This window comes from Bubalus bubalis, chromosome 17, assembly GCF_019923935.1.
Source record: "Bubalus bubalis isolate 160015118507 breed Murrah chromosome 17, NDDB_SH_1, whole genome shotgun sequence".
Taxonomy (NCBI): domain Eukaryota; kingdom Metazoa; phylum Chordata; class Mammalia; order Artiodactyla; family Bovidae; genus Bubalus; species Bubalus bubalis.
Window position 1 is genome coordinate 60,786,758 of NC_059173.1, and position 13,618 is coordinate 60,800,375.

The 13,618-nt window shown below is 38.8% G+C and overlaps 1 protein-coding gene across 2 annotated transcripts in view; it reads right to left on the minus strand.

Moving 5' to 3' along the window:
- Window positions 1-13,618, minus strand: part of TTC29 (tetratricopeptide repeat domain 29) — a 271,190-nt gene that overhangs the window by 19,869 nt on the left and 237,703 nt on the right. The gene's annotated exons all lie outside the window — the stretch shown is intronic.

The window sequence follows — 13,618 nt, forward strand, 5'->3', positions numbered from 1 at the left end:
CCATCTTATCCCTTGTCGTCCCCTTCTCCTCCTGCCCCCAATCCCTCCCAGCATCAGTCTTTTCCAATGAGTCAATGCTTCCCATGAGGTGGCCAAAGTATTGGAGTTTCAGCTTTAGCATCAGTCCTTCCAAAGAACACCCAGGACTGATCTCCTTTAGGATGGACTGGTTGGATCTCCTTGCAGTCCAAGGGACTCTCAAGAGTCTTCTCCAACACCACAGCTCAAAAGCATCAATTCTTCAGTGCTCAGCTTTTTCACAGTCCAAATTTCACATCCATACATGACCACTGGCAAAACCATAGCCTTGACTAGACAGACCTTTGTTGGCAAAGTAATGTCTCTGCTTTTGAATATGCTATCTAGGTTGGTCATAACTTTCCTTCCAAGGAGTAAGCATCTTTTAATTTCATGGCTGCAGTCACCATCTGCAGTGATTTTGGAGCTCAAAAAAATAAAGTCTGACACTGTTTCCACTGTTTCCCCATCTATTTCCCATGAAGGGATGGGACCAGATGCCATGATCTTCATTTTCTGAATGTTGAGCTTTAAGCCCACTTTTTCACTCTCCTCTTTCACTTTCATCAAGAGGCTTTTTAGTTCCTCTTCACTTTCTGCCATAAGGGTGGTGTCATCTGCATATCTGAGGTTATTGATATTTCTCCCAGCAATCTTGATTCCAGCTGTGCTTCTTCCAGCCCAGCATTTCTCATGATGTACTCTGCATAGAAGTTAAATAAGCAGAGTGACAATATACAGCCTTGACGTACTCCTTTTCCTATTTGAAACAAGTCTGTTGTTCCATGTCCAGTTCTAACTGTTGCTTCCTGGCCTGCATACATGTTTCTCAAGAGGCAGGTCAGGTGGTCTGGTATTCCCATCTCTTTCAGAATTTTCCACAGTTTATTGTGATCCACACAGTCGAAGGCTTTGGCATAGTCAATAAAGCAGAAATGTTTTTCTGGAACTCTCTTCCTTTTTCCGTGATCCAGCGGATGTTGGCAATTTCATCTCTGGTTCCTCTGCCTTTTCTAAAACCAGCTTGAACATCTGGAAGTTCACAGTTCACGTATTGCTGAAGCCTGGCTTGGAGAATTTTGAGCATTACTTTACTAGCTGAGTGCAATTTATGAGATGAGTGCAATTGTGTGGTAGTTTGAGCATTCTTCGGCATTGCCTTTCTTTGGGATTGGAATGAAAACTGACCTTTTCCAGTCCTGTGGCCACTGATGAATTTTCCAAATTTGCTGGTATATTGAGTGCAGCACTTTCACAGCATCATCTTTTAGGATTTGAAATAGCTCAACTGGAATTCCATCACCTCCACTAGCTTTGTTCGTAGTGATGCTTTCTAATACCCTTGACTTCGCATTCCAGGATGTCTGGCTCTAGGTGAGTGAGCATACCATCGTGATTATCTGGGTCGTGAAGATCTTTTTTGTACAGTTCTTCTGTGTATTCTTGCCACCTCTTCTTAATATCTTCTGCTTCTGTTAGGTCCATACCATTTCTGTCCTTTATTGAGCCCATCTTTGCGTGAAATATTCCCTTGGTATCTCTAATTTTCTTGAAGAGATCTCTAGCCTTTCCCATTCTATTGTTCTCTTCTATTTCTTTGCATTGATTGCTGAGGAAGGCTTTCTTACCTCTCCTTGCTATTCTTTGGAACTCTGCATTCAGATACTTATATCTTTCCTTTTCTCCTTTTCTTTTTGCTTCTCTTCTTTTTACAGCTATTTGTAAGGCTTCCCCAGACAGCCATTTTGCTTTTTTGCATTTCGTTTCCATGGGATGGTCTTGATCCCTGTCTCCTGTACAATGTCACGAATCTCTGTCCATTGTTCATCAGGCACTCTATCTATCAGATCTAGGCCCTTAAATCTATTTCTCACTTCCACTGTATAATCATAAGGGATTTGATTTAGGTCATACTTGAATGGTCTAGTGGTTTTCCCTACTTTCTTCAATTTAAGTCTGAATTTGGTAATAAGGAGTTCATGATCTGAGCCACAGTCAGCTCCCAGTCTTGTTTTTGCTGACTGTATAGAGCTTCTCCATCTTTGGCTGCAAAGAATATAATCAATCTGATTTCAGTGTTGACCATCTGGTGATGTCCATGTGTAGAGTCTTCTCTTGTGTTGTTGGAAGAGGGTGTTTGCTATGACCAGTGCGACTCTCGGCAAAACTCTATTAGCCTTTGCCCTGCTTCATTCTGTACTCCAAGGCTAAATTTGCCTGTTATTCCAGGTGTTTCTTGACTTCCTACTTTTGCATTCCAGTCCCCTATAATGAAAAGGACATCTTTTTTGGGTGTTAGTTCTAAAAGGTCTTGTAGACCTTCATATCTTCATAGAACCATTCAACTTCAGCTTCTTCAGTGTTACTGGTCGGGGCATAGACTTGGATTACTGTGATACTGAATGGTTTGCCTTGGAAATGAACAGAGATCATTCTGTTGTTTTTAAGACTGCATCCAAGTACTGCATTTTGGACTCTTTCATTGACCATGATGGCTACTCCATTTCTTCTAAGGGATTCTTGCCCACAGTAGTAGATATAATGGTCATCTGAGTTAAATTCACCCATTCCAGTCCATTTTAGTTCACTGATTCCTAGAATGTTGACATTCACTCTTGCCATCTCCTGTTTGACTACTTGCAATTTGCCTTGATTCATAGACCTGACATTCCAGGTTCCTATGCAATATTGCTCTTTACAGCATCGGACCTTGCTTCTATCACCAGTCACATCCACAGCTGTGTATTGTTCTTGCTTAGGCTCCATCCCTTCATTCTTTCTGGAGTTATTTCTCCACTGTTCTCCAGTAGCATATTGGGCAGCTACCGACCTGGGGAGTTCCTCTTTCAGTATCCTATCTTTTTGCCTTTTCATACTGTTAATGGGGTTCTCAAGGCAAGAATACTGAAGTGATTTGCCATTCCCTTCTCCAGTGGACCACATTCTGAGTATATACTTAATGTTTCCTGAATGAACACAGCTTGTAGCTTATGATTTAGTTTTAAAAATTTGACAAGTTATAACTAGAAGCTTGGGATTGACATATACACACTACTACATATAAAATAAATAACTTATGAGGACCTCCTGTATAGCATGGGTAACTCTACTCAATACTCTGTAATAACCTATATGGGAAAGAATCTACAAAAAGAGTGGATTGTTTATAAGAGTACACTTTGCTCTACCCCTGAAACTAACACAACATTGTAAATCAACTACTTCGATAAAAAAAAAAGCAATATATCATTGATTGAGGAATGGATAAAGAAGACACAATACATATATACAATAGAATATTACTCAACCATAAAAAAGAATTAATGCCATCTGTAGTAATGTGGATGGACCCAGAGAGTGTCACACTGAGTGAAATAACTTAGAAAGAGAAAGTCAAATATCATATGACATACTTACATGTGGAATCTAAAATATGACACAAGTGAATTTACCTCCAAAACAGAAACAGACTCACAGACATAGAGAGCAGACTTGTGGTTGCTGAGGTAGAGTGAGGGAGGGATAGACTGGGATTTGGGGATTAGCAGATGTGAACTATTATATATAGAATGGATAAGCAAGGTTCACTGTATAGCATGCTGCTGCTGCTGCTGCTAAGTCGCGTCAGTCGTGTCCGACTCTGTGCGACTCCATAGACGGCAGCCCATTAGGCTCCCCCATCCTTGGGATTCTCCAGGCAAGAACACTGGAGTGGGTTGCCATTTCCTTCTCCAATGCATGAAAGTGAAAAGTGAAAGTGAAGTCGCTCAGTCGTGTCCAACTCTGTGCGACCCCATAGACGGCAGCCCACCAGGCTCCCCCGTCCCTGGGATTCTCCAGGCAAGAACACTGGAGTGGGTTGCCATTTCCTTCTCCAATGCATGAAAGTGAAAAGTGAAAGTGAAGTCGCTCAGTCGTGTCCGACTTAGCGACTCCATGGACTGTAGCCCACCAGGCTCCTCTGCCCATGGGGTTTTCCAGGCAAGAGTACTGGAGTGGGGTGCCATTGCCTTCTCCGCTGTATAGCATAGGGAACTATATTCAATATCCTGTGATAAAGCATAATAAAAAAGAATATAAAAAAGAATATATATGTATAACTGAATTATTTTGCTGTACAGCAGAAATTAACACAACATTGTACATCAGATATACTTTCATTAAAAAAAATCTCAACTCTGCTTATACCAAAAATTGTGATATACCAAAAATTGTGATATAATAAAGTATTGCTTGGCACAAAGTAGATGACCAATAAATATCTATTGAAAAACAGAATAAATGACTTATGTCTGCCCTTAAAAGTTCAGGTGAGAGCACAAAAGATAAAGACAAAACCATTGGTCTGAAAAGCCAGCTAATTTACAAAAAAGTTCTCCAGCAAGATCTATAGATAACTCTTTAATGAATACATAAGAAGAACTCAATTTTAAAGAACTTGCTTTCTTCTTACATTATTTTCTCATCTTTCTAGAAAAGCAGAAAAAGTCTAAATTCTTAGTTAATATATCTGAAGTGCTTCAGAGAAGAAAAGGGATCTTTATGCATAGTTGTTAAAAACAATTTAAAACAGTTAAATTTGAAAGAATTACTTATTTTCTGGAGGGGAGCATTATACTTATTTTGTAATTGAAGTATGGTTGATTTACAATGTTGTGTTCAGTTATACTTATATACATTTTTCCCAGGTTATTTTCCCTTGTAGGTTATTGCAAAATATTGAGTATGGTTCCCTATGCTATACATTAGGTTCCGGTTATCTACTTTATATATGGTAGTGTGTATATGTTAATCCCAACCTCCTAACTTATCCTTTTCCCCCTTCCCCTCTGGTGACCATAAGTTTGTTTTCTATGTTTGTGGGTTCATTTTTGTTTTGTATATAAGAAAAAAACCCACTTATTCAAAATTTGTTTCTTTTCCCTGGTGGCTCAGACAGTAAAGAACTTGCTTGCAATACAGGAGACCCAGGTTCGATCCCTGGGTCAGGAGGATCCCCTGGAGAAGGGAATGGCAACCCACTACAGTATTCTTGCCTGTAGAATTCTGTGGACAGAGGCTACAGTCCATGGGGTTGTAAACAGTCAGACACGACTGAGGGACTAACACTTTCACTTTAATGAAAGAAGGTTTAAGCTACACAAAGTATCTTAATTTTTATGGATTCTGTTGTTTTAAAGAGCAAAGAGGATATGGAGTCACTTTTGTGCATTGCAGTTATGTAATTGTATTAGGCATAGAGGAGAGAAAAGAGGAAGATAGCAGAATTGGAAGACTGCTTTTCCTTACTACACAAATAACCTCCTCCCCTCAAGTTCACCTTTGGCTCTCTTGCAATGTGGCTGGGGGAAAGAAAAAGTACCATATTTCAAAACTGACAATTTATATGTGGAAAGACAATACATAAATTACGTTTTAATGAATGGGAAGCTATTAAAAATGATGACAATACATATTCAGATGACACAAATTACTGGAAAAGGATTATTTTTTATGGTTAATCCCATTTAGAATAAATTAAGTTGAAGAAAAATATAAAATAAGATTTTCAGTGATAGTGAGTGAGTGAGTGAAGTCGCTCAGTCATGTCTGACTCTTTGCGACCCCGTGGACTGTAGCCCACCAGGCTCTTCTATCCATCGGTTCTCCAGGCAAGAGTACTGGAGTGGGTTGCCATTTCCTTCTCCAGGGGATCTTCCTAACCCAGGGATCAAACCTGCATTGCAGGCAGACGCTTTAACCTCCGAGTCACCAGGGAAGCCCACTTTCAGTGACAGGACTACATCAAATTTTTAAAAAGGCTACCTTAAATTTATAAGTATATATACAATATATAATTATATGAATATTTAATATATAACTAGTAGGGATATATAATATAAATATATTAAAATATGTATAGTATAAATACAAAGTATATATATGTATACATATATATATATTCATTGCAATTTTTATTTAAGAAACTGGGAGTAAAAAACCAAATACTTCATGCAGTTTAAAGTTGTGTGAATCTGCAATTTGTATGGAAATAAAAACCTTGAATAGTCAAAGCAATCTTGAGAAAGAAGAGTGGAACTGGAGGAATCAACCTACCTGACCTCAGGCTCTACTACAAAGCCACAGTCATCAAGACAGTATGGTACTGGCACAAAGACAGAAATATAGATCAATGGAACAAAATAGAAAGCCCAGAGATAAATCCACGCACATATGGACGCCTTATCTTTGACAAAGGAGGCAAGAATATACAATGGAGAAAAGACAATCTCTTTAACAAGTGGTGCTGGAAACTGGTCAACCACTTGTAAAAGAGTGAAACTAGAACACTTTCTAACACCATACACAAAAATAAACTCAAATTGGATTAAAGATCTAAACGTAAGACCAGAAACTATAAAACTCCTAGAGGAGAACATAGGCAAAACACTCTCCGACATACATCACAGCAGGATCCTCTATGACCCACCTCCCAGAATATTGGAAATAAAAGCAAAAATAAACAAATGGGACCTAATTAAAATTAAAAGCTTCTGCACAACAAAGGAAACTATTAGCAAGGTGAAAAGACAGCCTTCAGAATGGGAGAAAATAATGCAAATGAAGCAACTGATAAACAACTAATCTCAAAAATATACAAGCAACTCCTGCAGCTCAATTTCAGAAAAATAAACGACCCAATCAAAAAATGGGCTAAAGAACTAAATAGGCATTTCTCCAAAGAAGACATACAGATGGCTAACAAACACATGAAAAGATGCTCAACATCACTCATTATCAGAGAAATGCAAATCAAAACCACAATGAGGTACCATTTCACGCCAGTCAGAATGGCTGAGATCCAAAAGTCTACAAGCAATAAATGCTGGAGAGGGTGTGGAGAAAAGGGAACCCTCTTACACTGTTGGTGGGAATGCAAACTAGTACAGCTGCTATGGAGAACAGTGTGGAGATTCCTTAAAAAACTGGAAATAGAACTGCCTTATGATCCAGCAATCCCACTGCTGGGCATACACACTGAGGAAACCAGAAGGGAAAGAGACACGTGTACCCCAATGTTCATCGCAGCACTGTTTATAATAGCCAGGACATGGAAGCAACCTAGATGTCCATCAGCAGATGAATGGATAAGAAAGCTGTGGGACATATACACAATGGAGTATTACTCAGCCATTAAAAAGAATACATTCGAAACAGTTCTAATGAGGTGGATGAAACTGGAGCCTATTATACAGAGTGAAGTAAGCCAGAAAGAAAAACACCAATACAGTATACTAACGCATATATATGGAATTTAGAAAGATGGTAATGATAACCCTGTATGCGAGACAGCAAAAGAGACACAGATGTATATATATATATTTTTTTAATTTTATTTTATTTTTAAACTTTACATAATTGTATTAGTTTTGCCAAATATCAAAATGAATCCGCCACAGGTATACATGTGTTATAGAACAGTCTTTTGGACTCTATGGGAGAGGGAGAGGGTGGGACGATCTGGGGGAATGGCACTGAAACATGTATAATATCATATAAGAAATGAATCGCCAGTCCAGGTTCGATACAGAATGCTTGGGGCTGGTGCACTGGGATGACTCGGAGGGATGGTACAGGGAGGGAGGTGGGAGGGGGGTTTAGGATGGGGAACACGTGTATGCCCGTGGCGGATTCATGTTGATGTGTGGCAGAACCAATACAATATTGTAAAGTAAAAAAAAAATTAAAAAAAAAGAATCTGTTCCTGCATCTTGCAGCATTTTATCATATGTGCTGGGAATGTCAAGTGAGTTACATAACAATTTGAGTAGAGTCCCTTGTAGCTTTACATCTAAAGCACCTATCTAAAAAACTTCTCTGACATAACCTTGCCCTCTTATCTCAGTTCTCTGTCACTCATGCTGATCTGTTTTCTTATTTAACAGATGATATAATGCTGGAGAGGATGTGGAGAGAAGGGGACCCTCCTATACTGTGTTTATTGCAGCACTATTTACAATAGCCAGAACATGCAAATGTAACTGTCTATTGATGCAGGAATAGATAAAGAAGATGTGGTACGTATATACAATGGAATATTACTCAACCATAAAAAAGAACAAAATAATGCTACTTGTAGCCACATGGATGGACCTAGAGATTGTCCATACTAGGTGAATTAAGTCAGACACAGAGACACAAATATTTTATATTTGGTGAAGTGTATCTCCAGGTCTCTGGCTTTTTTAAAAACTAGGTTGTTTCTTTTCTTATTGTTGAGTTTTGAGAGTTCTTTGTATATTGTGAATAAGGTTCTTTATCAGAAGTGTCTTTTGCAAATATTTTCTCCCAGTCTACAGCTAGTCTTCTCATTCTCTTGACTATTATTTTTTAGTACATAATGGAGTTGTTTCATTCATTGCTAATAGTGTAATAGTGTCTCACCTATGGATGCACCATAATTTAACCAGTCACTAAATGCCTTGTTGAACATTTAAATTGTTTGCAACCTTTTATAGTTACAATACTGTAAATCAATACTTAGGCATTTGTAAGGCTTTTGTATTTGTTCTTCCTTCAGTCTGGATTGTCCCTCACCCTTCTCCCCACCAACAGACGCTTATGTTCACTCCCTTACTTTAACATTTCAGGTCTCACCTGAAATGTTACCTCCCCTGAAAGGTCTTCTTTATCCATTCTATATAAAGTAGAATTGTCCTATTCCATCACTCTCTGTCCATACACAGTGGGATATATATATATCATATTTTACTGCATATTACATTACAATGTATTATGTCATGTTATATGCTTACGTTTGCAGCTGTCTGGATTCCCCTCTAGTGAATAAGTTGGATGACAATGGAGACTTTGTTTTATTTGCTGCTGTATCTCCAGTGCCTCAGACAATGCTTAGCACATAGAGATGCTTAGTAAATAGGTGAAAGAATGAAAAAGCAAATGAATGAATGAATGTGTTGAGTAAACATAGAATTATGGGTCAAAGCTGTGTGCACTTTAAATTTCTATAACTGCCAGACTACTCTCCCTAGAGGTTGTATTTAGTCTTTTACCAGTAATACATGGGATATAACTGTACCATCACATGCTCACCAAACATATTGCATTATCAAACTTGCCAATTTGAGAGCTAAAAATTTCTTCCTATATACTTTTCACTCACATTTTTCTAATCATGAGTAAAGATCAGCATCTTTTCACTTTTTAAAATTTTACACAATTTTAAAATTCACTTTTCAGTAAACTCTCCATATCCTTTTGTTTTTCATTAAAAAATGGGGTTATTGGTCTTTGGCTTACTGATTTATGATCTCTTTTTATAAAAGAGATGAAATCTTTGTGATATTTACAGATTTTTTTCCCCCAGGTTCATTTAAAAACTTTTTTTTTAAAAAAAACTTGTTTGTGGTATGTTGGCATGTAGTACTACTTTATTTTTATAAAGGCACATTGCTAGTTTTCCTCTTCTGGTTGTAGAGTTCGGTTGGTTACCCTGTGATCTCAGGTCTCTTTGAGCTCAAGAAAAATTTATTTTGCAGATTTTGTAGTTTTGTTGTTGCTGTAAGGATGAGAATGACATTCTTTCTAGCTTTCTACATTTAAGCAGAAGTTAGAAGACTATTTATTTTTACATATCAATTTTGTATCTAGTCATCAAGTTCTGTTGTTGTTTATAAGGATTTTCATTTGCTTTTCCTTGGTTTTTCAATTAAGCGATTATATCTACATAAATAAGCATGCACTCTTCTCATCCTTTTCTAGTTCTTATATATCTTCTTTTTTTTTTTTTTCTATGACAAGGTTAAAAGATAGCCATGAGAGTGGGTATCTTTACGTTATTATCTTTAATGGAATTATTCCTATCATAGATAATGAATTTTATTAAATGTATTGTGAGCTCCATTGGAATAATCAAGTGATCTTTCTCTTCAGTTGTTCATGCATTCAGCAAATTGGTGAGACACATATAATGTGTCTATGTTCTAAGTTTTGAGGATACAATACTGAGGAAAGGAAATGGAAAAGAATCTTGTTGTCATGGAGTTTATATCTCTAGAGGTTAAAGACAGATGGTAAATAAATAAAACATGTTATATCAGATGATAATATATGCTATAGGGGAAGCAAAGTATATACATATAGGGAATGTATATTTGTGTGTGGGGGGTGGTTTGTAACTTTTAAAAGTACGACCAGGGAGAGTGGGAGGGAGGTCCACATAGGAGGGGATATATAGCTGACTTACATTGCAGTACAGCAGAAACTGACAACATTGTAAAGCAATTATACTACAATTAAAAATGTATGACCTGATGATATTTGACTGAAATTCTAAGGGAAATACGCTTTGGAAATATCTTGAAGGAGCACTGCACAAGCCAATACGAAGGTCCTGGTGTGGGAGCACGCCTGGTATGGTCCAGGAACAGAAAGAGGACCCATACGGGGAGAGGAAGAGAAGCACAGGTCGGTGAGATGAGTAGGAAGATTATCAGAGACGTGACAGAGGGCCAGATCACGCATGGTCCCACAGGCCACTGTGGGCACGTTAGCTTGCACTCCATGTGAGACAGGAAATCATTTGGAGGGATATTAAGCAGAGAAGTGATATAATCTAACTTTATTTTTAAAGGATAACTCTGAAAACTGTCGAGTAGATTGTATAGGAAGCTATTTTAATAGTCCAAGCAAGGTATAGGATGGCTTGGACCATGCTGGTAGTAGGGAGATCACAAGATGCTACATGATACTGGATACATTTTTTTTTTTTTTAAAGTTTATTTTATTTTTAAACTTAACATAACTGTATTAGATTTGCCAAATATCAGGATTTGTTGGCAGACTTGATGTGGATGTGAGGAGACTAAGGATGACACTTAAGTTTTAAATTTGTACATGAATGGGCTCCCCAGGTGGCACTAGTGGTAAAGAACCTGCCTGCCAATGCAGGAGATGTTAACAGACATGGGTTTGATCCCTGAGTCAGGAAGATCCTCTGGAGGAGGGCATGGGAACCTGCTCCGGTATTCTTGTCCATGGAGAACCCTATGGACAGAGGAACCTGGTGGGTACAGTCCATAGGGTCACAAAGAGTCAGACATGACTGAAGCAGATTAGCACGCACGCACAAATGAAGCATAAATTAACTCGGACCTGAAAGCCTAGGGGAGCACTCTTTGGGCTCATTTGGAGTTAAGTGATGAGAGGATGATTTTGCACCTTCCAAATTTGAGACGTCTGCTAGATATCCAGGTGAAGATGTCAAGGAGGAATTTGTGTACAGAAGCCCAGAATTCAGGGGAGGGCTCCAGGCAGCATATATAAATTTAAGCATTATTAGTGAATAAATCGGAGAAGGCAATGGCACCCCACTCCAGTACTCTTGCCTGGAAGATCCCATGGACAGAGGAGCCTGGTAGGCTGCAGTCCATGGGGTTGCTGGGAGTTAGACGCGACTGAGTGACTTCACTTTCACTTTTCACTTTCATGCATTGGAGAAGGAAATGGCAACCCACTCCAGTGTTCTTGCCTGGAGAATCCCAGGGATGGCAGAGACTGGTGGGCTGCCGTCTATGGGGTCGCACAGAGTCGGACACGACTGAAGCGACTTAGCAGCAGCAGCAGCAGCAGTGAATAAATAATACTTAAGCCATGAAACTGGATGAGATCAATAAGAGAAGGAGTGCAAACAGAAAAGAGAAAAAACTAAAACTTGAGCCATGGGTCTAATATTTAAAGATCAGGTAGATTAGGTGGAATCAGCAAAGGAGATTGAGAAGGAGTGGCTAGGGAGGAAGGAGGAGCCAGTAAGGTAAGCCACTGAGAAGAATATTTAAAGAAAAGTGAGTGGGACTTCCCTGGTGGTCCAGTGGCTAAGACTCCAAGCTCCCAATGCAGGGGGCCTAGGTTCAATCCCTGGTCAGGGAACTAGATCCCACATGCCACAACAAAGATTAAAGCTCCTGAGTGCCCCGACTAAAACCTGGTTCAGCCAAATAAATAAAGAAATATTTTTAAAAAAGACAAAGGAGGAGGGAGTAATCAACCCTGCTCAGGGCTGCTGATAGGTCAAATAAGATGAGGAGGGCTGAGAAATGATGACTGAGTTTGGCGATGTGAAACTCATTGACGAGCTCGAGAAGAGCAATCTTGGAAGAAGGTGGGACCGAAACAAGTGGTTCAGGAACAAATGGGAAGACAGTAATTACAGACAACTAACATAGATGATTCTTTAAATTGTGATAAAGTGGAATGGAGAAATGGGACAGTAACTGGGAGAAGTTGTGAGGTTAAAAGACGAGAGAAATGACAGTATGTTCATATACTGATAAGAATGATCTACAGGCCATTTAATGCAGATGGAGAGGGAGGGGAGAACTGTTGGAGGTAATGGCTTTGAGAAAATGAGAATGGATGAGACATAGTACACAGGTGGACAAGTTGGCCTAGGCTAGGAGCTTAACAGTCAATCCTCAGTAAAAGGAGAGAATGTATATTGAGCAGAGATGTCAGTGAATGAGTAGATGTGATGATATTTCACTGGAGTATTCTTTTGATTTTTTTTTAATGAAATAAGAAATAGGGTCATCAATTGAGAGTGAGGATGCACAAGAAAGTGTTGGAGGTTTGGGTAAAGGGGACAAAATGTGACATAATTGTCTAGGAGAAGGGAAGAGAGAATGAACTCAGGGAATACAGTGATCAGAGTTAGCATTAAGGGCCCACTTGAGATTAGTGATCATGAATTTAAAACGAGGCCAACCACTTGGCTGTATATTTTTCTGCAGTGACATTCTGTGGTAAAGATACAAATAGGAAGTAGGCAGAGAGTTCAGTTATTAATGTAATGGTTTTATCAGGCAAGTACGCAGAAGACAGAGAGGTAAGGGATGGATCACAGACTTAAGTTGCTCTCATTAAGTTTCCAGCAATGTCAACCTTAACTTTGATCCCGAGTGTCAGCGTTTCCTGCTCTTGCTTTCAACTTGATGCTGGTAGATTTCTTCCCCTAAACTAACATCTCCACATTGTTAAGCCTTAAGTCTCACAGGAGAATTCTAATACTTTTACCTGTTTCCCCAATTTATTATCTTTTTTTCCTCTGTTTTTAAGCAGCTTAAAGTCTGTGATCCATCTCTTACCTGTTTATATAGGTTGGGTAATTTCACAGGTGAATGGATGGGAGGATTATTCCAACTATTTTGAGAAAGGGGCAGAGATTTCCAGGAATTGGATCGCTGCTCACTTTTTGCCCTTTTATGATTAGCCTCAGAAATGTCACGGCGCCTGTGAGTGTGTTATTTAGCACGCTGATGTATTACAATGAGCGTATAATGAGGTTCAGGTCTAGTGGAATACACGCACCATTTTGAATTATGGCTTTTTCAGGGTATGTGCTCAGTAGTGGGATTGCTGGGTCATATGGTAGTTCTATTTTTAGTTTTTTACACTTGATCTTAGCCAAAAGGCTGAGAAGCGACATATTTTTTTAGTTTTTTAAGGAACCTCCATACTTTGATTCATAGTGGTTGTGAATTACATTCACAACAATTTACAATAATTTACATTCCCACTAACAGTGTGAGAGGGTTCCCTTTTC